The sequence below is a fragment of the Schistocerca nitens genome, chromosome 6 (genome assembly GCF_023898315.1).
Source record: "Schistocerca nitens isolate TAMUIC-IGC-003100 chromosome 6, iqSchNite1.1, whole genome shotgun sequence".
Taxonomy (NCBI): Eukaryota; Metazoa; Arthropoda; class Insecta; order Orthoptera; family Acrididae; genus Schistocerca; species Schistocerca nitens.
The window spans coordinates 135,520,763-135,547,271 of NC_064619.1; the positions used below are offsets into that span (position 1 = coordinate 135,520,763).

Genomic DNA, 26,509 nt, shown 5'->3' on the forward strand with positions numbered 1-26,509 from the left:
GAGAGAAGGAAACACTACTGACAAGGGAACCTCCCCATCCCCCCCCCCCCAGATTTAGTTATAAGTTGTCACAGTGGATAGGCCTTGAAAAACTGAACACAAACCAATCGAGAAAACAGGAAAAAGTTATGTGGAACTATGAAAGAAATAAGCAAAATATACAAACTGAGTAGTCCATGTGCAAGATATGCAACATCGAGGACACTCTGAGCTCAGGAGCGCCGTGGTCCCGTGGTTAGCGTGAGCAGCTGCGGAACGAGAGGTCCTTGGTTCAAGTCTTCCCTCGAGTGAAAGGTTTATTTTCGCAAAGTTATGATCTGTCCGTTCGTTCATTGACGTCTCTGTTCACTGTAATAAGTTTAGTGTCTGTGTTTTGCGACCGCACCGCAAAACCATACGATTAGTAGACGAAATGATGCGCATCTTCAATGGGAACCGAGAACATTTGATCTCAAGGTCATAGCTCAACCGATTCCTCCACAGGAAAACACGTCTGATATATTCTATACGACACTGGTGACAGCATGTGCGTCACATGAGAGGAATATGCTGTCGACCCACCTAACTTGTACACTTGGCGAATGGGTAAAAGTATTCTTCTACCTTGCCCGATTTAGGTTTTCTTGTGGATGTGATAATCACTCCCAAAAAAGTGTTTAGGTGTAGCGTCCCCATACTACGGCGCAGTTACCTCGCATCGGACGGACAAACGGACAGATAATAATTGTCTGAAAATAAAAAAAATTAAACTTTACAGTCGAGGGAAGACTTGAACCAACGACTTCTCGTTCCGCAGTTGCTCACGCTAACCACAGGACCACGGCACTCCTGAGCTCAGAGTGTCCTTGATGTTGCATATTTTGCACATGGACTACTCAGTTTGTATATTTTGCTTATTTTTTTCATAGTTCCACACAACTTCTTCCTGTTTTCTCGATTAATTTGTGTTCAGTTTTTCAAGGCCTATCCACTGTGCCAACTTATAACTAAAGCTGAGGGGGGTGCGATGGGGAGGTTCTCTTGTGAGAAAATTTAGAGAACCAAAATTTACGGGAGGCTGCAGAACCATCCTACTGGCAGCAAAGTACATTTCTCTTAAGGAGCGCGAAGACAAAAGAAATTGGGGCCGTGGGGAAGCATATAGACGTGACTGGCAATCCAGGCGTCTGGCAGGGAACAGGAACGCGCTGCCCCAGGCGAGGCTGTGGCGGGCCCAAGTGCCGCTGCTGCCCCCACCACTGGGACTTAAAACGCCGCAGCTGGCGAGAATGTCCTCGCAGCGTACTGCGGCTCTGAGCTCAGCCCGCGGTCCCGTAAGCAACTGCACTGGCCGACCCTCCTGCGCGCAGTGGCGTTACGTAACTCTTATACTCCTACTGCCGCTAGCTCGCCGTTCGCCAGCCCGCCACGTTCAAAAGCTTGCGACACTCCAGGCCAGGCAAAAAGTCAGGCGGCGGGACCAGTCGACCGCCTCGATCCTTTGTTTCGGCGCTGTTGCGAGGGATAAGTCTTCTCTTGCTTGGCTTAATATCGCGTGTCTACAAGGGTCGGCATCTTAATCTGGACTAGCCTCGTTAGGGGTAGAGAATGACTTTCCTCTTCCCCCCCCCCCCTCCCGCCCGCCCCTATTCACACACAGACCGGGATGGAATTTGTGTGCCTCGTCTGCGTATAGTGTAAACCTGTGCGAACGTATGATAATGTTTTCAGCTTTCGAAACATTTTGCAAGTGCTATTGTGCCCCCTAAGAAATAGTAAGAAATTTGGAGACAAATAAACAGGTTGTTGGAATTAATCTAGATTTATCCAAAGCCTTCGATTCTGTGAACCATGTAATATTACTAGGAGAACTTGAAGCAATAGGCATCTGGGGTACTGTTAAAAAATGGTTTGAATCTTATCTGCAAAACACGTCACAAGTTGTTGAGCTGAGGTCATCCAACAATCTTCACAATTATAAACTCATATCTGAACGAAAACAAATTGAAATAGGTGTTCCACAGGGCAGCATTCTGGGCCCATTGTTATTTCTAATCTATATCAATGATATACAGGCTCCAGACAGCTCATCCAAAATTCTACTATTTGCAGATGACACGAGTATCATAATTAGTGATATAAAAGAATCATTGTGAACTACAGCAGAAAAAATGCTCTCATACATACAGTCATGGTTTTATTCAAATAAGCTGACATTAAATACAAAGAAAACGAACTTTATACAGTATGGAAGCAAGTGTCAAGGGGAAAATATGTGCGTTATAGAAAAAGTGTGCACCACAAAGTTTCTGGGAATGCGAATTGGCCAAGATTTAAACTGGAATGAACACAGTGTATATCTTACTCAGAAACTTAGCTCACCATGTTTTGCCTTAAGAATAATATCCAAGGTATGTAGCAAAGAATGTATTAGAGCGGTGTACTTTAGTTATTTCCAATCAGTTGCAAGCTATGGCATACGTTTATGTGGAAAAACCAGGTCAAGACTAAATGACATTTTTATTATGCAAAAAAGAGCTATTCGTATCATGACACACAACCCAGCACAAACTCATTGTAGACCCTTATTCAGACAACTAAAGATACTGACAATACTATCGATATATATTTTTAAATGCCTGGAAATGATCAGTAAAAATAACTGCGATCTCCAAACCAGCTCAAGCTGCCATGACACAATACAAGGCATTGTAAAGACTTCCACATTCCCTATGTAGCAAAAACTAGAAGTCAGAAACATGTTAGCCACTTAGGAATAAAGCTTTTAAATGCACTTCCATCTCAAATTAAAGAATAGAAAGGCAAAAATAATTTCAAGCGTGAAGTAAAAAAATACTTGATGGAAAAATGCTACTACAGACTGTGGATTGAAACCTGTACTTATTTTTTAAAAATTCAAACTAACTTAATTATGTTTTCAACTTCGTAATTATGGTACTTATGAAAAATCTGTTAAATATCCGTAATACGTTTTGTGTATAAAGCGTAGTTCATGATCTATAATTGTTTATCATGAGCACATGCTTTTGTTTTTGTGTAATAAGTTCTTGTACACTACTTATGTACTACACTCCTGGAAATTGAAATAAGAACACCGTGAATTCATTGTCCCAGGAAGGGGAAACTTTATTGACACATTCCTGGGGTCAGATACATCACATGATCACACTGACAGAACCACAGGCACATAGACACAGGCAACAGAGCATGCACAATGTCGGCACTAGTACAGTGTATATCCACCTTTCGCCGCAATGCAGGCTGCTATTCTCCCATGGAGACGATCGTAGAGATGCTGGATGTAGTCCTGTGGAACGGCTTGCCATGCCATTTCCACCTGGCGCCTCAGTTGGACCAGCGTTCGTGCTGGACGTGCAGACCGCGTGAGACGACGCTTCATCCAGTCCCAAACATGCTCAATGGGGGACAGATCCGGAGATCTTGCTGGCCAGGGTAGTTGACTTACACCTTCTAGAGCACGTTGGGTGGCACGGGATACATGCGGACGTGCATTGTCCTGTTGGAACAGCAAGTTCCCTTGCCGGTCTAGGAATGGTAGAACGATGGGTTCGATGACGGTTTGAATGTACCGTGCACTATTCAGTGTCCCGTCGACGATCACCAGTGGTGTACGGCCAGTGTAGGAGATCGCTCCCCACACCATGATGCCGGGTGTTGGCCCTGTGTGCCTCGGTCGTATGCAGTCCTGATTGTGGCGCTCACCTGCACGGCGCCAAACACGCATACGACCATCATTGGCACCAAGGCAGAAGCGACTCTCATCGCTGAAGACGACACGTCTCCATTCGTCCCTCCATTCACGCCTGTCGCGACACCACTGGAGGCGGGCTGCACGATGTTGGGGCGTGAGCGGAAGACGGCCTAACGGTGTGCGGGACCGTAGCCCAGCTTCATGGAGACGGTTGCGAATGGTCCTCGCCGATACCCCAGGAGCAACAGTGTCCCTAATTTGCTGGGAAGTGGCGGTGCGGTCCCCTACGGCACTGCGTAGGATCCTACGGTCTTGGCGTGCATCCGTGCGTCGCTGCGGTCCGGTCCCAGGTCGACGGGCACGTGCACCTTCCGCCGACCACTGGCGACAACATCGATGTACTGTGGAGACCTCACGCCCCACGTGTTGAGCAATTCGGCGGTGCGTCCACCCGGCCTCCCGCATGCCCACTATACGCCCTCGCTCAAAGTCCGTCAACTGCAGATACGGTTCACGTCCACGCTGTCGCGGCATGCTACCAGTGTTAAAGACTGCCATGGAGCTCCGTATGCCACGGCAAACTGGCTGACACTGACGGCGGCGGTGCACAAATGCTGCGCAGCTAGCGCCAATCGACGGCCAACACCGCGGTTCCTGGTGTGTCCGCTGTGCCGTGCGTGTGATCATTGCTTGTACAGCCCTCTCGCAGTGTCCGGAGCAAGTATGGTGGGTCTGACACACCGGTGTCAATGTGTTCTTTTTTCCATTTCCAGGAGTGTATGCGCATGTAATTCGTTTTGCTGTTTGTATATGTTTGTCCATTTACTATGTGTATGTGTTTTTATGTGTTACGTGTAATCAAATGACAAATCCTATATCACATGTGTGATCTATTGGATGCTAAATACATAAATAAATAAATAATAGTCCGACTCCGTGGCTGATGCTCGGTCCGAGGTAGCCGTTCCCGATCCTGGTCGTGTTTGCGGCACTGTCGCCCTGGAGGCCCCGTCCGAAGTTCGGCCTCCGGGTGCAAGTCTTATTTCAGGTGATGCCACATTGGCGACTTGCGCGTCGGAAATTGGTTACTTGTACGAGACGCCATCCCGTGTGTAGGAAGCCCCTTACCTCCTATGCCATGTTCATTTTAATTCATGTTCTTCCTTACTCATGACTTTTGCAACATTTCCGCAGATATTCTGAAGATTAGAATGCAGACTTTCTGGGCGAATTTCGATGATAAAATCTTCTCGGATTGACTGGCGAGTCAATGCGTCGTTCTCCGGTAACGTTTCAACAAGTTTCTTACTTGCCATCTTCAGGAGAAGGGCGACGGTAACAACAGTGTATAAATGAAAAAAAGATGGTGTAAAAGTAGTTTTGATCCACGATTTTGGCCCACTGCAACACGAAAAGTGATGACGGCTGTAGGCCGTGGCAGAGTCCTTCACACTCCCACGCTCCCTTTGGCTCCGATTTTCATTTCTTTCCGAATCTCAAATATTTCTGGCCGAACGGCGCTGCTGTGACGATAACGCGCTGAGAGAAACTGCCGATGGTTGATTATCGTCACAGGTGGAAAGTGTCCTCAATGACATTACGAAAAAAATTATCCTACGCTGCGATAGCACCTCATCAATAGAGGAAATTGTGTAGATAACGAGCTCAGAAAAACTACCGACAGTTGATAATCACCACAGGCGCCAAATGTCCTCAACGACATGATTAAAAACAGTGGTCCTACGCTGCGACAGCATTGCAACAACAAATGAAATGGTGCAGAAAATTAGCCGAAGATGTGATCTGAATCGTACAATAAATGCAGCTGTTGTTACGTTTTTGCTCTTGCATTGCCTACAGCGAACGGTACCCTGCTTCGAGATCTCGTGGAATTCCAGTGTTTAGATAAAAAGATCATTTTAAAATCATGCTCAGTCTCCTAACCTGGAAGGTAAATGTTGGGGCCAGATTGTCTCTACCGCTGTTGTTGAGTTTTAAGATCAACTTCATAGGCATGACGACGTCAAGCGGCAAACGAATGCTTCGCCAAAGTCAAACACGTCGACATCTAGCCATCGAGTGCGCTGAATATGGACGTACGTTGCCAGCAGAAACTGGTCTGTAAAGTCACAGAGACACTTCATTAAATGTGCTGGATGCAATAGCCGGGAAACTCGTACACTCGTAAACGACTGACGGCTGGCGACGACGACTTTGCGCTGGATATCTGTAAATTCAGTTACCGCTGCCACACACCTTGCAGTTAATTGTCGCACGGCCTCCACCTGCTATGGAAATCTTGACTGATTCTACCAGTTTCGACTGTTACTAAGTTCTAGGGGACTGATGACCTCAGATGTTAAGTCCCATAGTGCTCAGAGCCATTTGAACCATACATGACGCTCCATCCGCACACGTCAAAAATACGGGATGCACAACAGAACACTATTCAGATGCCAGAATGAGATTTTCACTCTGCAGCGGAGTGTGCGGTGACATGACACTTCCTGGAAGATTAAAACTGTGTGCCGGGCCGAGACTCGAATTCAGGACCTTTGCCTTTTACAGGCAAGTGCTCTACCATCTAAGCTACCCAAGCGCGACTCACGCCCCGTCCTCACAGCTTTTTTACTATTTAGATGGCTCCGAATGTCGTTAATATCATAATACAACGCGCCCATAGGAATAGCAGAAAATCTTTTTATATTATGAGAGAATGCGGTTTTATTTCTTGCTAAACTCGGTTGTATTTCTTTTCATAATCGGTTTTATTTTTTGTCACTTCCAGTGTAACTTTTTTACCACACCCAGTGTTTCTTTTGCCACATTCTGTGTAATTCTTTTGCCAAATTCGTTTGTCGATTTTACCAGACTGAATGCTTTTAGCCGACCGCAGTGGCCGAGCGGTTTTAGACGCTTCAGTCCGGAACCGCACCACTGCTTCAGTCGCAGGTTCGAATCCTGCCTCGGGCATGGATGTGTGTGATGTCCTTAGGTTAGTTAGGTTTAAGTACCCAGCACGCCTACCTAAAACGGTGTTCAGAATGGTTCAAATGGCTCTGAGCACTATGGGACTTAACATCTGAGGTCATCAGTCCCCTAGAACTTAGAACTACTTAAACCTAACTAACCTAAGGACATCACACACATCCATGAACGAGGCAGGATTCGAACCTGCGACCGTAGTGGTCGCCGGCGGCCTAAGATGTTAAGTCCCATAGTGCTCAGAGCCATTTTTTGAATGCGTTTTTCCCAAATTCGGTGCTTTGTCGTCAATTTCAGTTTCTTTCGCCAAATTTGATATTTTTGTGAAATTTTGTCTTTTTTGCCAAATATGGTGTCATTTATTTGCCTAAATCATTATTGTTTTGACCAAATTCAGGGAAATTTTTTGCCATATTTGCTTGTGATTTTGGCAAATCCTGTATTGTTTTTTGGCAAGATTGGTATTTCCGTCAAATTCGATGTTTTTTGTCAAATTTTGATTTTTTTCCAAACTTCGGTGTCGTTTTTACCAAATTCTGAGTCATTTTCGCCAAATTCGGTCTTATTTCTGTCGTCACATCAAAGATCGTTGCACCAGAAATGAACTGTCATTTTTAAGATACACACGAACCTCAGCCTTGTTGGGGGTACAAGTCAAATTGCAGTTTCATCAACATTCAGTAATTACCAGTTAAGAATATTAATAAACCACCATCCTCAGCTTTATAACCCTTTTTTATGGCGATATTACAAATTTCGCGATTTCTCGTAAAACTCCCCGAGCCGGCCGATGTGGCCGAGCGGTTCTAGGCGCTTCAGTCTGGAACCGCGCGACCGCTACGGTCGCAGGTTCGAATCCTGCCTCGGGCATGGATGTATGTGATGTCCTTAGGTTAGTTAGGTTTCAGTAGTTCTAAGTTCTAGGGGACTGATGACCTCAGATGTTAAGTCCCATAGTGCTCAGAGCCATTGTTGGAGCTCCCAGATTTCGCATTATTTCCCTAAAAACTGTAATTTCCTGTTATTTTTCGCGTTATCGTTTTCGCAAAATTTTCCAGTCCCTACATGTCCAACCTCTGGAGATCTGGGAATTGGAGGTACAGACACCTGAACTACGATTGACTTTACATGGGAACCGAGGCCCACGAGAAAGGCAGGCCGCGCCGCTTACGTCACGAAGGTAGTCCTGAATTTTCTCGCTCGCTCAGCTCAGCAGACAAAATGCGTTTCCAAACCTGTTAGCTCGCAGCTGGGCGTGTACGTACTAACGAGAATTGCACCTTCCGCTGGAATCTGCTGTTATGAAGTCTTGCTGATTAACAATACCACAGGAAAATTTAATTTTAGACCAATACTCCACATAAATGGTATAATGGCTTGTTTATAGCATTTAGTCCCTTCTGCTTTACAGTACTCATTACATGCTGGAAGTGGTGCCTTATGCAACTGATAACCATTTCAACACGATTTTATTTTATTGTACGCCAGTACAGCCGTAACAAATTATAAGTAGGCCCATGGACTTCCCACCATTATAGGACTAATAACAGTAAGATTCCATAATAGCCGATTCCAGTAGAAGATTCCGTTTTCGATTGTACGGACACGCCTAGTTACGAGTGAACAGGTGTAGAAACGTAGTTCGTCTGCTGATTTGAGCGAGCGAGCGAGTGCAGGACTACCTTCATGACGTACGCGCCGCGGCCTGTCTTTCTCGTAGGCCTCGATGGGAACTTATGCCCCCGAAGGAGCTCGTATATCAGAATCATCTTGAACTTTTTTCCTCTTTCTGAATGACGTGCAGTACTCTTGTACCGAAATATATTATGAGGAAAAAGTGACCCTCATTCGGGGCGCTCATAACTGAGACTCTGATGAGGCGAGCCGAGCAGTCGGCGAGGTCGCGACGTGCCCGTGGCGCGCGTCAGCTGTAAACACGCAGTGCGTGCTGCCATGCCCCACAGTATTTGCGTAGGCCAGTAGGCCGCGACACGCAGCGAGCGTGACCTCCGCGTCGGAACCCTTACATACACCAGACCAGATAACACACAGAGGACCACCACCAAAAGGTCTTGCCGAGTGCGACCTAAGTGGGCGCCAACATTGCTCATGGCTGGGACCGCTCTGGTCAGTACAACGTGGGCAAGCCAACAGTCCTTTTCAGCTTCCAGACCTCCCCACATCGAGCACGTTATTAACAATGCAAAAAGGTCATATCTACTTAGAGATTGTTGGTATTACTTACTGTATTCTGGTTATGTATTTTACATTACGTGGTTACTGAGAGTAAGACAAGTGCAGAGTTTCACTTTTTGTCAACGACATGGCGACACAGCTTATTTACACATGATAGTCACATCACAAATTGGGCACATGGCTTCTGTCCTTCGAAGAACTGGAGCTTCGGCTGTGAATGAGTGCCACGAATTCAGCTCTTTTTCTCGGAACAGAAGATTGCTTTTTTCCCATCACTTTACCTATAAACATTATTATATGCCAAGCTCTTGCATCTCTTTTCATGCATATCTCGGTATTGCAAACCATTCTCGATTTAGTTATAATTATTATTTGGATGGAGTTCTAGCTTTCCCATTTCGTCACGCCCATGGCGTTTCTCCTCGTTCTGTTAAGAAACTGCCTAAAACATCAGCACAAGAGATAGGTTTTCAGCGATTGGTTGTTAAGCAGTGTTTTCCTTCTTTATTTAATGTAACAGTAGAGCCGAGATCGATGTCTCTTTCTAGAAGTGTGACGCGATTTATTAGTTATTACGGCATATAGCGCAGTACATTAATAATGTCAAATATAGGACATACATAAATGATAGTTGCAAGTACATGCACAAATAGACAAAGTGAAGATTTTTAGAAGCTCGTATTACGTTTTGCATAGGAAAAAATCATGAATGAACTCGTACGAAGCAGTTTACCATTTATTACTACCTTCGCAAGCCTCTGGGAGACACTTGTTGCAATATTTTATGTCCTCAATTACTTCCTTCTACTGGTGTCTTCATTGTCACGTTAAGTAGCCATAGTTCTCACCAATCGCCCTCCTGTGTTAAGCATTCTCGACAGACTTTTCCTTCATCTTTCAAGATAGGGTTCTATCACGACCTTTATTTATATTCATATTTGTAATGCCAATCTTCGCATTCGTCCAGTTTCTTTTTGCCCAATTTTGCTACGCTACACACTGCACCTACATGCAGAACCAAAAGTATTGTTTCAAGAACGTCTTTACGGTTCCACTTTTCCGGTCGATGCGACAGATATTCCACAAATTTTTCGTTTCTTCCATTGCAAATTTTCCGACTTTGATGCGTAGCTGATTTCTCTTGTCATGCCTGCTAAAGTTCATTACTTTTGACTGGTTTATTCGTAATTCGAGCAAAGTATCCCATCCGTTCTGTAGATTGTTCCTTTTACAGATTCCTCATTTTCAAAAAGAGAAGTCCAATATCATCTGCGAGTCTTAACATTGATATATCACCCATTAACCAGTATTCCACAGTAAAATTAACTTTTTAACTGCATTTGGTAAACACACATGGGCCAAAGATCTGGTAACTGAAAGAGCCCTGTTGCCATCGCCAATCGAATTACGATGTAAGCCCTTTATACCAGCTGCTGTATGCAGAGTCGCTGACAACCCATCGTACTAGTACACTGACGTTCAATACGTGGTTATTAAAAACTAGATGGATTGCTTATAACACGCAATCGTTAATTTATGGTAAATACTGCGTGCATTTTTAGGCGGCACAGTATACAGTTCTAACTGCAATGCTCACAAACTTCTTTCAAGAGGCACAGCAAAATGTGATGAGTCCCAATGTCGTAGCATTTCCATAATTCGCTGCTCCTCTAAATAGCCTGATGGACACACCGTTGGTGCAACGATTTCTTTCGCCACCAAAACAAATGGTTATACACTGAGGTGACGAAACACATAGGATATCTCCTAATGTCGCGTAGGACCAGGATCTTCTAATGTCGTGTAGGACCAGGATATCTCATAATGTCGTGTAGGACCAGGATGTCTCTTAATATCATGTAGGACCAGGATATCTCCTAATATCGTGTAGGATCAGGATATCTCCTAAAGTCGTGTAGGACCAGGATATCTCCTAATGTCGTGTAGGACCAGGATATCACCTAATGTCGTGTATGACCAGGATATCTCCTAATGTCGTGTAGGATCAGGATATCTCCTAGTGTCGTGTAGGATCAGGATATCTCCTAATGTCGTGTAGGACCAGGATATCTCCTAATGTCGTGTAGGACCAGGATATCTCTTAATGTCGTGTAGGACCAGGATATCTCCTAATGTCGTGTAGGACCAGGATATCTCCTAATGTCGTGTAGGACCAGGATATCACCTAATGTCGTGTAGGACCAGGATATCTCCTAATGTCGTGTAGGATCAGGATATCTCCTAATGTCGTGTAGGACCAGGATATCTCCTAATGTCGTGTAGGACCAGGATATCTCCTAATACCGTGTAGGACCAGGATATCTCCTTATGCCGTCTAGGATCAGGATATCTCCTAATGTCGTGTAGGACCAGGATATCTCCTAATGTCGTGTAGGACCAGGATATCTCCTAATGTCGTGTAGGACCAGGATATCTCCTAATGTCGTGTAGGACCAGGATATCTCCTAATGTCGTGTAGGATCAGGATATCTCCTAATGTCGTGTAGGACCAAGATATCTCCTAATGTTGTGTAGGACCAGGATATCTCCTATGGTCGTGTAGGACCAGGATATCTCCTAATGTCGTGTAGGACCAGGATATCTCCTAATGTCGTGTAGGACCAGGATATCTCCTAATGTCGTGTAGGACCAGGATATCTCCTAATGTCGTGTAGGATCAGGATATCTCCTAATGTCGTGTAGGACCAGGATATCTCCTAATGTCGTGTAGGACCAGGATATCTACTAATGTCGTGTAGGACCAGGATATCTCATAATGTCGTGTAGGACCAGGATGTCTCTTAATATCGTGTAGGACCAGGATATCTCCTAATATCGTGTAGGATCAGGATATCTCCTAATGTCGTGTAGGACCAGGATATCTCCTAATGTCGTGTAGGATCAGGATAGCTCCTAATGTCGTGTAGGACCAGGATATCTCGTAATGTAGTGTAGGACCAGGATATCTCCTAATGTCGTGTAGGACCAGGATATCTCCTAAAGTCATGTAGGACCAGGATATCTCCTAATGTCGTGTAGGACCAGGATATCTACTAATGTCGTGTAGGACCAGGATATCTCATAATGTCGTGTAGGACCAGGATGTCTCTTAATATCGTGTAGGACCAGGATATCTCCTAATATCGTGTAGGACCAGGATATCTCCTAATGTCGTGTAGGACCAGGATATCTCCTAATGTCGTGTAGGATCAGGATAGCTCCTAATGTCGTGTAGGACCAGGATATCTCGTAATGTAGTGTAGGACCAGGATATCTCCTAATGTCGTGTAGGACCAGGATATCTCCTAAAGTCATGTAGGACCAGGATATCTCCTAATGTCGTGTAGGACCAGGATATCTACTAATGTCGTGTAGGACCAGGATATCTCATAATGTCGTGTAGGACCAGGATGTCTCTTAATATCGTGTAGGACCAGGATATCTCCTAATATCGTGTAGGACCAGGATATCTCCTAATGTCGTGTAGGACCAGGATATCTCCTAATGTCGTGTAGGATCAGGATAGCTCCTAATGTCGTATAGGACCAGGATATCTCGTAATGTAGTGTAGGACCAGGATATCTCCTAATGTCGTGTAGGACCAGGATATCTCCTAATGTCATGTAGGACCAGGATATCTCCTATGGTCGTGTAGGACCAGGATATCTCCTAATGTCGTGTAGGACCAGGATATCTCCTAATGTCGTGTAGGACCAGGATATCTCCTAATGTCGTGTAGGACCAGGATATCACCTAATGTCGTGTAGGACCAGGATATCTCCTAATGTTGTGTAGGATCAGGATATCTCCTAATGTCATGTAGGACCAGGATTTCTCCTAATGTCGTGTAGGACCAGGATATCTCCTAATGTCGTGTAGGACCAGGATGTCTCCTTATGTCGTGTAGGATCAGGATATCTCCTAATGTCGTGTAGGACCAGGATATCTCCTAATGTCGTGTAGGACCAGGACGTCTCCTAATATCATTTAGGACCTCCTTTTGCCCGGCGCAGTGCAGCAAGACGACTTTGTATGGACTCAACATGTCGTTGTTAAGTCCCTTGCAGATATATTGAGCCACACAGCCTCTACAGCCGTCCATAATTGTAAAAGTGTTGCCGATGAAGGTTTTTGTCGTTAAGTGAAGCCCGTCGGCAACAGTGTTGTCAGTGGCAATGCCTGAAATGTGGTATTGTCGGCACACTCTTGACACTTTGGATCTCGAATATTGAATTCCCTAACGATTTCCGAAATGGAATGTCCCATGCACCTAGCTCCAACTTCCATTTCGCGTTCAAAGTTTGTTAGTTCCCATTGTGCGACTATTGTCACGTCGGAAATCTTTTCACATGAGTCATATTGAAGACGAATGAAAACTCCGAAAATGGCTTGCCCTTTTGTACCTTTTGCACGCGATACTGCCGCATCTGAATGTGCGCATATCGCTATCCCGTCACTTCTGCTAACGTATTTTAGTAACGCAACTAAGAAATGAAGAACAGAACGCAACAAATAGAAACTTGGGGAAAGAAGGCTAGAGTTTTAACTTCTCGTGGACACTGAGAGGACAGAGCTTAAATGGATAAGGGCAGAGGAAGATCACCTTGAGGGCTGTTAAAATGCACCATCCCGACATTCGCCTGAATTTATTTTATCCCAGCAGTGGCAAAATGGGATGTTCGGGTGGACGGGCAGGTTTGTACGGAACAGAGCCACCTCACTCGGGGAGAGGGGCCAGGAATGTGAGTGAGGCTGTTTGTATCGGGGAAGCTCCCGTGCTGCGGCCGACCTTGACTGCGGTACGTGGACGCGTCCACCACACACCGCAAGCTGGGCCGCCGCGTAGCGCAGCTAGCGTTCCGTCACAGCTGCCTGCGCGAGTCACGTTAACACCTTAACACCGTTTTAGGTAGGCGTGCTGGCTACAGGACGCCCCAAAAACTCTTACCGTCCAAAGTACACACGCTGTAGAGGACCCTAAGCCCAGCGTTGTGAGACACACAATCAGTGGTCGGAAAAGATTATGTCATGCGGTACGAGATCTGTAAAGAGCAATTCCGTTCATGTCTGTAAACGGCTTGTATTTCATAATTCACTGCCTGCCCATCGACGTTTGTGGCACTACCCAGAGAAGAAAACACAATCGTCTGTGAAATGTTCACCACAGATTCTTACCACTGTTTAGAGTTAACAGGATACAGGAATCAATATCGCTACAATGTATCGAATCTTACCCTCACTGATCTCTGCTTGACCAAAGATCACAGGTGGCAGGAGGATGCCTCGTCGGCTAGGGAGTAGGGGATCAGCTTCTGGCGCCTGCAAAAAAGGAACGTAAGTAGTTAGTCTGGGAGTCCGGCTTATGGAGTGAAGTACGTGTTGGGGCGCGGTAATGTTGACGTGGATAGGGGACGCGACGTATTTATTCAATGATTAGTGCTTGGTATTTGTCATAAGATCCTATGGGAGCAAACTGCTGAGGTTATCGCTCCCTAGGCTTACACACTACTTAATCTAACTTGAGCTAACTTACGCCAAGGAGAACACACACCCACACACTCATGCCCGAGGGAGGACTCAAACTTCCGACGACGGGAGCCGCGCGAACCGTGGCAAGGGACCTAAGACCACGCGAACCGTGGCAAGGGACCTAAGACCACGCGAACCGTGGCAAGGGACCTAAGACCACGCGAACCGTGGCAAGGGACCTAAGACCACGCGAACCGTGGCAATGGACCTAAGACCACGCGAACCTTGGCAAGGGACCTAAGACCACGCGAACCGTGGCAAGGGACCTAAGACCACGCGAACCGTGGCAATGGACCTAAGACCACGCGAACCGTGGCAAGGGACCTAAGACCACGCGAACTGTGGCAAGGGACCTAAGACCACGCGAACCGTGGCAAGGGCCCTAAGACCACGCGAACCGTGGCAAGGGACCTAAGACCACGCGAACCGTGGCAAGGGACCTAAGACCACGCGAACCGTGGCAAGGGACCTAAGACCACGCGAACCGTGGCAAGGGACCTAAGACCACGCGAACCGTGGCAAGGGACCTAAGACCACGTGAACCGTGGCAAGGGACCTAAGACCACGCGAACCATGGCAAGGGACCTAAGACCACGCGAACCGTGGCAAGGGACCTAAGACCACGCGAACCGTGGCAAGGGACCTAAGACCACGCGAACCGTGGCAAGGGACCTAAGACCACGCGAACCGTGGCAAGGGACCTAAGACCACGCGAACCATGGCAATGGACCTAAGACCACGCGAACCGTGGCAAGGGACCTAAGACCACGCGAACCGTGGCAAGGGACCTAAGACCACGCGAACCGTGTCAAGGGACCTAAGACAACGCGGCTATCCCGCGATGCCGATTAGTGCTAGACAATGTGGGAGAGTATACAGCGTGATTAGCATTAACGTTTAAAAATACCGAAGCGTCGTAGGCGCCGCTGCGGCAAGTAATTCAATATAAGACGCATTTGGTCGCAGATATCGGAATATATTCCAAAAGTCGCTGACAAATGCTGAACATGCGACGCCACCAGATGACGTGCCTCACTGCACGTGCAGTGTTTGGGCTTGGTGATCCCGTACTCGCCAGGAGGGGGCGGTGCTACACATCACTGCACAACCGTGCAAATCCAGAACACCTTTTGTAAACGTGATCTGTTGTAAACTTAAAAGTTACAAAATTACTGTCCTCGCTGTAAACAAGCAACAGCTGTTATTTCGCGTTTCTTTCCTGTTGGCCCTTCTTTTGTTTAAAGACGTTATTTAGTAGAGAAAACGTAGGTCATTTACTGGTAGCGATGAAATTCGGAAACTTATAATCGTTTACCTATTGTACTGCACTTTGCAATAAATCGGCAGAGACGGGGAGACTGGTAAATAAAGTAGTAAATCTTACCTCAATGTAAACACGTAATTGTCTACCACAATGAATAAAATGCTTCCTGACAGCCGCAATACTCCAACCGTGAGCCCCACGCACTCAAGTCGCGCACGTAGGCCCGCAGCCACGCTGACAGGAACACCTTAACTGCCGACGATAAGCCGTGACAGACCGACAGGCCTCAACAACTGCACGTACTTCGACGTACGTCATCTGCCGACGTCACAGGTTCAACATTTGCCATCCACTTTTGGGATACAGCCCAACCTTTGCTGCCCCGTGTGTCTTATATTAAATTACATGACGCACCGTTGTCTACGTCACTTCAGGGTTTTTTAAACGTTAATAAGAATCACCCTGTGTTTTTCTTTACGGTCACCGAACAGAGCCTTAAAGAACGGTGGCTAACTCACGTGAAAAATATGAATGCTGCGCTTGTTCATGTACTCAGAGCGGCCTGCAGATCCCTGTAGGGACTTTTCCGTAAATTCAAGACATAATAAATACAGTGTTAATCGTAAACTACCTAATTTCAAGATTCCTTTTCATCGTAGTGTGTTCACTAAGTCAGTCATACTGAAGGGTGGCAGTAGCAGATTGTTGAAAGTACCAGTGTTACATAGGTACATGTTTATGAAACTGTTTACAGTAAGTTGTCCTGTAGTACTGTCTGCAGATAATCGATGCCGAATAACTACGACAGTAAACAACAGGTCGGGAGTCATAATGAGCCAATAAACAGACCTTAAAATCGTTTAATGACACTACAGCTTAAACAGTTCCTGTCGTCGAAAGTCGCCCATTGCTCGTAAAAGGAACTTGCTGATATGTATGTGATGTGCAGTGGTACACTGCGGAGGAAACCAAACAGAATGAACATAGAAAATTTTCGTAAGACGCGTCCTTCCAACTGTGAGATATTTATCGTCACGGATACGAAGTTACACACTCCTAAGGTATGTAAAGAGTACTGGTTGAGCAACAGTTGCAGCCCTATCATAAACATGTGCAATCTGTGGAGCCAAGTTACTTTCGTATTCGGCAAGACTGCGATTGATTCCCCGTCCTGCTTTCGATTTAGATTTCTCTAAACCCCTTAAGGCGGATGACGGGAAGTTTCCTTTGAAAAGCCTCAGCTGAGTTTCTTCCCTACCCTCTCTCAATTGGAGCTTGTGCATTGTCATTAAAGACCCTGTCGTCGATGGGACGTAAATCTCGAACCTTCCTTCCTTCCATATGTGATTTTATTATACAGCGCAGTACTGCAGGACCTAAGTTTCTAACGTCTGTTTTGTTCACGGACGTGGCCCCTTTCAACCTTGGTGATGTTTTCAGCTGCTGCTCTAGGCACGTCTGGAGTAATGAGTACCCATGCGCCACGCTGCCTCGCATCAACCTATCAGCTTGTGGGCTGTGGTAATATAACATCAACTAACAACACCTTCTGCATATACGTCTATGCTCTGCAAACCACTGTGAAATGCATGGTAGAGGGTACGTCTCGTTGTACCAGCTGTTAGAATTTTTATTGTTCCATTCACGTATGGAGCGCGGGAAGAATAATTCCTTAAACGCCTCTGTAAGCGATGTATTTAGTCTAATCTTGTCTTAGTGATCCCTATGCGAGGCATATATTGTGCATTGTAGTATATTCCTAGATTCATCACTTAAGGCTGGTTCTAGAAACATTCTAAGAAGGCTTTCACGGAACAGTTGTTTGTATCTCCAAGCGCAGGCCAGTTCAGTTCTTTGCATTTTCGTGACTCTCCACTTGTCAGACAAACCTGAGACCATTCGTGCTATCCTTCTTTGTATCCGTTCAATCTCTCCTATGAGCCCTATTTGGTATCGGGGAAGTGCACTTGAGCAACATTCTAAGATAGATCACACGAGTGTAATATCCTTTGCAGACATTTAATTTCGCTAGTATTCTACCAACGAACCGCAGTGTGCTTCTTGCTTTATCTACGAGTGAGGTTATGTGATGGTTCCACTTTATATACCTACAAATTGTGACGCCCAGGTATTCGTATGAGTCGCCGATTTCAGCTGTGACTCATTGGTATTGAAAATGTTATAGGAAAGTTATGTAGAATGTAAATACCGATGGATTAAAGGAGACCACTCACAGAAAAACAGAAGCGTTGAGTTGTTGAAAGGCACACATAAAACAAAGAAAACTTGCAAGCTTTCGGAGGGTTCCTTTGACAAGCCAGACTAAAACACACACAGGAAACACACGTTTAGCAAGTTTTATTTCTTTTGTATGTTCCTTTCGACAACAATCCGCATCTGCTTTTCGGTGAGTGGCCTTATTTGTAATGCAGCCATAGGATGCTACGTGTTTTCGTTTTGTGAAGTGCACAATTTTCCATTTCTGAACATTTAGAACAAGTTAACAGTCTTTCCACCACCTTTAAATCTTATCAAGATCTGACCGAATATATAATAAAGGTGTATATGGTACTGAGTCGCATTGTAGAAGTCGAGAAACACTCCATCTGCCTGGCGTGGTCCACAGCTTTCGGGATGACATGAGAGAAAATTGCGAATTAGGTTTCACATGATCGATGTTTTCGAAACCCATGTTAGATGGCACGAGGGAGACCATTCTGTTTTAGATACCTCATTAAATTTCAGCGCAGAATATATTCAGAGATTCTACAATAGATGGATGTCAAGGATACTTGACAGTAATTTTCTGGATCGCTACTGCTACCCTTCTTGTAGATGTGTGTGACCTGAGGTTTCTTCCAACCACTGGACACAGTTTTTTATTCAAGGGATCTTCTGTATATTACTTTAAAAGAAAGGCTTGGTTAAAAAAAAATGGTTCAAATGGCTCTGAGCACTATGGGACTTAACACTGTGGTCTTCAGTCCCCTAGAACTTAGAACTACTTAAACCTAACTAACCTAAGGACATCACACACATCCATGCCCAAGGCAGGATTCGAACCTGCGACCGTAGCAGTCGCGCGGTTCCGGACTGAGCGCCTTAACCGCGAGACCACCGCGGCCGGCTAAGAGGCTTGTTCAGCCGCAAATTCGGTTTAGAATCTGCTAGGGATTACATCAGGCTCTGGCCACTGACACTAGTATCCACTTCACTAATCTTTGCAGTGGTACGAGAATTAAGCTGGGTCATTAGCGGGTCTTCATTCGTGAAAGAACATTCGAAAACGGAGTTAAGCATTCCTGCATCAGCTTCAGATCTCGTCTCGCCCATGACTGTCAGAACACTAATTTTGGTATCACCAACAGCCTCTAAATACGACTAGAATTTCTTCGGGCTTAAGGAAAAATATTTAGATAACATTCTGTTACCGTAGTCAATGAAGGCTTCATGCCTTGTCTTCTTCACAGTCAAATGCGCTTCATTCAGCACTCCACTGTTTATAGCCTTATGCTTTGTTTTACCCCTACTGTGCAGTGGTCTCTGTTTCTTTAGAAGTTTATATACAGTGAATGAATATCATGCAAGACCCCTCCTTTCATAAACCGTTCTATAAGGTACAGCTCCATTCAGCGCACGGTTAACTAATTTCATAAACTTGAGCTATAATTGCTCTCCGTGCTCCTGTACTGATCTGAAAGCTTAAAGTTCCTTACTGAGATGTGACACTGCTGCTTCCTTATCTAGTTTACTTTGTACTTGTTTTACTGCCATTATCTACTTTGGTAATCATTATTCCTACAACTGCCTCAGGCTCACTGATATCAGTTTCTATCTGGACATCGTCAAAGGCGTCAGGTCTATTTCATGCCACTGTGTCTGAATGGTGCCGCACGTTTCCTGCTGTTTATTAATGACACCAGTCACTGTAGTTGGTTGATGTGCCTCATGTTATCCGCGATATGCTTTGATTTTAACACGACGGTGCACCGCCATGATTAGATAATAACAGACACTCTCATAGTTGGAATGAAGGGAGGTTTTCTCCCATGGTCAGCGCGATCGCCAGATTTTGCTCCTACGAAGTTTTTTTCCTGAGGCGTTGCATGGAGCTGATGTATGAAAACTCCAGGGCAAACCGAAAATGAACTAGCTGGTAGGGTCATAGTTACCTCACTCATTGTACAGAAGATAACAGGAATACCTGAGAGAATGCCGCGAAATTCTATACGGCGTTGTAATAGATGCGTTGATACCGGTGGTCGTTGCTTTGAGCAACTGCTATGAGCTTCAGTTGTAGCCGTAAGGTATTAGTTGTTCATATCAACAAGAAACTGAATATTCGTTACTGACGGTTGGCTGCTTATCTGGAAGTACACAGTTTACGATTCTCAACCATGTGTGCAATTTTGACCTTAAAGGTTTCTGACATCCTGTGACTACTTACCGCAGACAAAAAAATAGTGGAATACACATCTTTGCTTCTTGATGGACATCTACCTGTGTGGTTCTTCCTACAGCATCGTAAGCGTAAGAATATGAAATATTGTTTAATTTAAATTTTCGTGCAAGCTATGAGTCGTTTAGTCGCCATAAATGTAGATAAAGCAAGGAAAAAGTGCGGTTCAGGAGATAATAAAAAGCCAAAACCAAAAATTGTCTCTTATTTCGAAGCTTTTCTCTTAGTTTCGAAATAATTCACCGAGTTATTCAAGTATTTACGGTAGCATATAAAACTATATTCATTCTGTTAGAAGATCAGAAATTATTTCCTGATTGCCGCCTCGTTTAAGACCACTTCGTCTGCCTCGAACGGCTTCCTTCCAGCAATGTTTGATGATGAGCATCTGCAGTCATAAAAACATCAAAATTCTCAACACGAATGCTATTAGGAATTTCGTCGGAAGCAGAGAAAAAGTACAGAAAGCGCAGTAGCGTAGATTTTATTAAACATGAATTGCTACTTTCCTTGCGAGGAGTGTCCAGATAAGAGATGTGATAGAAATTCAAGCACCAATATTCATCTGAAAGAAGAAATCAGTGTTTACGCTAGTTACTGGTACGCTACAAGTCATTGAAGAAATCACCACTGGCACCTCCTCAGCGGAAGGAAACGACGGAACATCTGAACAAGTTCGAAGCAATATGAAGGGAAAGGCAGAAAGATTTCTCGCGTTCTTTTTCTTTCTGTTCCATTACGCTGTAATCGAAACATATAATCTGCTGACATAAAGCCCAGTAGAGCAAATGACAATATTATATAAAGTGGACAATATGTTCTGAGAGATCCACGTCTCCCTAATTGGGCTGCTGCCGAAATACAAAGGTGTTCAATTGAGAGAAGATAAAAACGGAGTGGTGTTGTATTGTTGTACGCACGCTCTCAGCCCACGCGGAGAAAGGAGGAAAGAAGCTGTGTTCCGCGTTTGCCCGCCTACCGTGCAAGCAGAGCGCATTGTCTCTTCCCAAACTCTGCTGTAGCCACTTTCCTCTACAGTCTGATTGAGACAATAAACAAGATTCGCCATCATAAAAAGACGTCCCGCTTCCACACCTTTCAAGAGGCTTTCCCTGTTTCTCCGCTGTAAATGGGAGACCGTGCACCAGTATACTTCTAATCTGAGATATGACTCTACTCTGTTTTTCCTCTTTAGCTACGCCAGCTGCCTCAACAGCGATCATATAGGTATAATAACGTTCCAGACGGTTGTCACGAGTTCGTACAAAAGGACCGTAGAATCATATGACGCAGGAGACTAACGCTAGTCACATGGAAGACTTTTTCAAGTTGTCCGTGCTGCTCAGACTTCGCAAACCGCTCAAAAAGGGACGGTCAAGCTTTATCGCCCCGTCAACGAGGAGGACATTAAAGGCGAAGCACACGCTCGGGTTGGTGAAGTAAATCGGCCCTGTTCTTCCCAGGGGAAGGATCCAGACATTCAGCCTAATCGATTCACGACACGCACAGTGACATTGTCCGCCTCTGTAGCTGAGTGGTCAGAGCGGCTGCTACCATGTTGAGGACCCGGGTTCGGATCCCGATAGCGCTAGGGATTTTCCCTTGGTGGGAGGACTGAGCCTCGTGAGGCCAATTGAGGACCTACCTGACCGAGTAGTGGCGCCACCAGACCACGAAAACTGACAACGGCCGAGAGAGCGTTGCGCTACCCTCACGCCCCTCTATGCCGCATCTAATGACGTCATAGGCAGAGGGTGACACGGCGGTCGGAGGGAAAGCGATGGACCCGTTAGGGTCTGTGGACAGAGTTTGCGTTTAACGTTCACACTGATGCTACACACGCTGTGGTCATGTAATACTTTAATCCCCACAATCCAGCGATGTTTGTGGTTTTCGCGAATTCAGCGATGCTACGACGCGCTTTATTCGTGTAATAACCACATTCTTTTGCTGATAGATTTTAAAAACTTTCGTTATTATTGACTCAGGTAACCCAAAAATTTTCATTTAATTATGGGTCTTGTAAAAACCTCAGAATTTACACTGCAGTATGTGATAAATTTTTACGCAGTTTCTAAAAGTCAGAGATGTTATTACTTATACATATGAGTTTAAATATGCTTTTATAATGTTGTACTATTTCACTTTAATAAACTTATTTAAGTTAGTAGCTGCTCTTGCCAGTTTCTGTTTGAGCATTAAATCAGAGGATATATCGAGATTTTTGGTAAACAAACACTTCTAAGCTCTGATATGTGGTCGGTGTAGCAAACTCAGACGAGCCTGTCAGTATCTCTGGTGTATAGGTTTTCACGTAATAGTTTTCTCCACACAGTAAACAGTATCGAATTAAACAAACCGTATATTCATGTGTTTGCCGTTCCCTCCTACTGTGGCACCTAGTTTTGTGCTGTGTGAAACCTCTCTGTTCCAGAAGTTTGCGTTCTTTGTTTTGTTTATGGTTCGGTTCAGTGAGTACTTTGTTGTTGACGATGTGTGCGTCCGTCTTGTTACACGAAGTTCACCGTTCTTAAAAGTGTCGTCTTCTTTTCTTGCAACAAAATATACTCTTAGTATACGACAAAATGTCATGGATCCAGTTTTGGACGCTACAGGTTGAGACAATTGTAGCTCTCGTCGCTGAACTTTCTTTCGTTTACTGAGATCGCAGGATTTGTGGAGTACGGCCAATGTGACGCTTCAGCACAATGATGGCAGTAGTCGCAAAAAAATTTGCAAGTTGCCAAGTGAAGGTCATTGGGGATCAAGGAAATAGAAGATTTGACTTTATTTAAAATAATATTGTCCTTGTTCCATTATAGGTGATACGCGTCAATATCAGTCATTAGCGGTACGAGAAGAACCATTCGACGCATTTCTGTGCTAGCAACCGAACAACGGAAATGCACAACGTACACTGGAACGGCACTTGAGGAGGGACGTGGTATTCATGCACAAAAAAGACGGATGAAAAGAAATGTAGGAGACCCTTTCATCAGTGTTTGAACAATCCTCATTGCAACGATTGTATATGCTGTTCGACTGTTTCTCTGAAACGACAAAAGAGTATGTCACGTATGAAACAAAACTCTCGTCACTACTTGTTAACATTTTCGATGACATGCAGTGAACTGAGAAAAAGTAATACAAATGCCACCTTGTCTCTTTCGCTGCTCTATCATCGTATTTTTAAAACATTAGGTCCTGAATATAAGTTTTGTAAGTAGATCTGGTATCGTGCTACTGTATATGAACACAATACAAAGCTTGTTACTGAGAATTTGCGTTCGATTAAGAATTCGCTAGCTATACATGCAAAGCAGCACATTCTCTGCAAAATCAAAATCGGATTAGCAACAGTAAGGACAGAAGAAATTCAGAACAGAGTGGAATAGGGCAAAGAAGAAAGAAACTTGCTCACATCTATATAGCGAGAAAGTTGGACCTGTTACTGCAAACTGCTGGAAACGCTTGGCCTCAGAACAAAAACAGTCGTAGAGCAATAATAGTCCTAGTTCCAGTTTAAAAATGAGTAGCAAACCAAACACAGTACGTAACGCTTGGTATGTAGTCATACCACACACCAACTTCTCTCTGTTGGTCAAGAGGCTCATGATAACGAAGTCGTTATCACTCATCGACAAAGTGAAACAAGCGCAACAGGAAAACTTCTTGGTACAATGTACATTATGAACATGCGTGTTTTTTTTTTAATCCAGATTTACAAATACGGATTAACTTCACAACAACAAATATAAGGTTAACATGAGAGTAATCGAGATAAACGTCATGTACGAGATGTGTTCTCTTGCTTCGGTGTATCAGTTAGTGTTCTGACACCAACTCGTTTCGTGATGTATGTGTTCCTGGCAGATTCCACCGCAGACCATTCAGTCTTCGTAGACATCACCTACAAGCTTTCGGAGAGTTGATTAATACTGCTGTTAATAGACCAATGTCTGTTGACTCTATAAACGGTTTCTGTACAAAAGTTTTCGTTACCACGTGATTCTCAAAGATGATATACTTTATGAGAAGTAAATCTGAACTTGCCGACAATTTGACAACATTTTTAAAGGAGTGTGACGCTGTTGGTCTAACACAAAGGTGGTTTGCTTTGGCAGTGGAGGAGAGTTTAATTGTAACATGGTAGGTGCAATGCTGCGTGACCATGGTACTGAGTTTCGTTTTACGTGTTCGGATACGCCGGAGGAAAATGGTGTTGCTGAAGAAGCAAATCGACACACAGAATAACGTCGCTCCATTTTATCATCTATCCACTTACCTAAACCATTTTGGGTTCACATTAGTGACATGCGTTTTTCCACTCCGCCGTACTGGAAAGTCAAGTTTAATGGTAAAACATCCTTCCGTTTGTGGATTAATTATGTGTTCAACACTTTTAGCTATTTATGCGTTTTTGGACCCAAATTCTATGTTTATTTGCCAAGGATAATTCTTTCCAAGTTCGGTGATAAAGCTATATCTGGCGATGTTAGTGATTATGTGAATGACGAAGATTGTTAGAAAGTGCAAACCCCATCAAAACATCGTACAATTAAATCAAGCAATGTTGTTTTTCTACCAGAGACGCTATGTACACCTGGAAATTCGATCGAGCAGGAATTTCACTTCGTGCCTGAAGAATTAGAAAAGAAAAGTGCAATTAACAATAACTCTAGCTCAAATGAGAAAGTTAAATCTACTATTGATCAAATTGTGACTAGTAACCAAGAGCGTTTGGATGAATTACAAACTCGTGGTCCAGTTCGTAAAATACATCCATCCGTGAAGTACAGTGATTACAAATCAGATTACGAGGCTCATCGGTCTCAAGAAACAAATGCACTAGTTTTCCTCCAAAAGCAGTCCCTAAATTGCTTGTACCAAGAAACTTCATCGACACTATGGAAAGTCGTGATTCCAATAAAAAGTTTAATTCAACCAAAGCGGAAATGAGAGCCCTCGAAGAAAATGATACCTGGGAGTTGGAAGAACTGTCTAAAGGAAAACATGTTATCGATAACCGATAATATAAATATAAACCTGATGGATCGACTGATCGATACAATGTTCACGTGGCTGCTCGCGGTATGTTTCAACCGACAGGACCTGATTATGATGAGACTTTTAGTCTAGTCGCTCGTCATGACACTATTCGTGCCTTAATAGTGATTGCAGCTGAAGAAAACTTGAAATTCGTCAATTCGAAGCTAGAACTGCATTTTTGTAGGGCGACTTGGACACAGAAATACATGTCATTCAACCAGAAGGTTTCGATAATGAGTTAGGTCGTGTCTGTCGTCTCAAGAATTAGCTATATAGACTTAAACAATCACCTCGTTGCTAAAATAGTAAATTCGACTCATCATGATACAGCACAGCACTCCGTCTTCAGGCCACAAGTGGCCCATCGGGACCATCCGACCGCCGTGTCATCCTCAGTTGAGGATGCGGATAGGAGGGGCGTGTGATCAGCACACCGCTCTCCCGGTCATTATGATGGTTTTCTTTGACCGGAGCCGCCACTATTCGGTCGAGTAGCTCCTCAATTGGCATCACGAGACTGAGTGCACCCCGAAAAATGGCAACAGCACATGGCGGCTGGATGGTCACCCATCCAAGTGCCGACCACGCCCGACAGCGCTTAACTTCGGTGATCTCACGGGAACCGGTGTATCCACTGCGGCAAGGCCGTTGCCACACTCATCATGATAAAATATAGATTTATTCGTTCTGCAGCAGATCCTTGCATTTACATTCGACAGTGCAATATATGTAGGATCGGATTAAAACTTTTTTCCAAGTCGTAAATAATTAACACCTTACACAGAGACGATTCACCATCAAGAACATGACGTTGGCCGTGACGCAAGGATGCGTCACAGAACAGCTGGTATTCACAAAAGAGACGTCACACCTTTTGAGCAGACATACTTGTGGATTGTTTGCTGTGCTGGCTGCTCCTCTCTTTTCACCCACACTCCGCTGTTCCTTCTCGGTCGCTCTGTCTCGTTCGTGGAAATTCACAAAAACATGTATCTGCTTGTTTCCGAAAATTGTTCTTTAGAAGAAGTTGTGGTTGATAAATTGGAGTCCAATTCTTTTTCTTTGTGAATTGATTCTACCAGCAATACTAAGGCCAGAAGAGGCTGTCTTCCAGCTAATAACGTATTGCTCACAATTCTGTTGTATGAATTGTGATGTCATTATGGCCTCCATAAATGAAAGAAAAATACCATTCCTTACAGCGTGTGAGATACATTGAATGATGATTTCATTAAACGAATGCGGAAACCGTTCAAAACTGAGAGGTTCTGACCGAGAGATAGTTGCGTGTTAGGAATTAGTAGGAGAGACTGGA

At 44.6% G+C, this 26,509-nt stretch overlaps 1 protein-coding gene and 1 pseudogene across 2 annotated transcripts in view; one reads left to right on the top strand and one right to left on the bottom strand.

Annotated features, from left to right (window-relative positions):
- LOC126262294 (chitin synthase chs-2) overlaps nucleotides 1-26,509 on the top strand; it is a 380,478-nt gene that overhangs the window by 44,512 nt on the left and 309,457 nt on the right. The gene's annotated exons all lie outside the window — the stretch shown is intronic.
- On the bottom strand, nucleotides 25,731-25,847 carry LOC126263917 (5S ribosomal RNA; annotated as a pseudogene).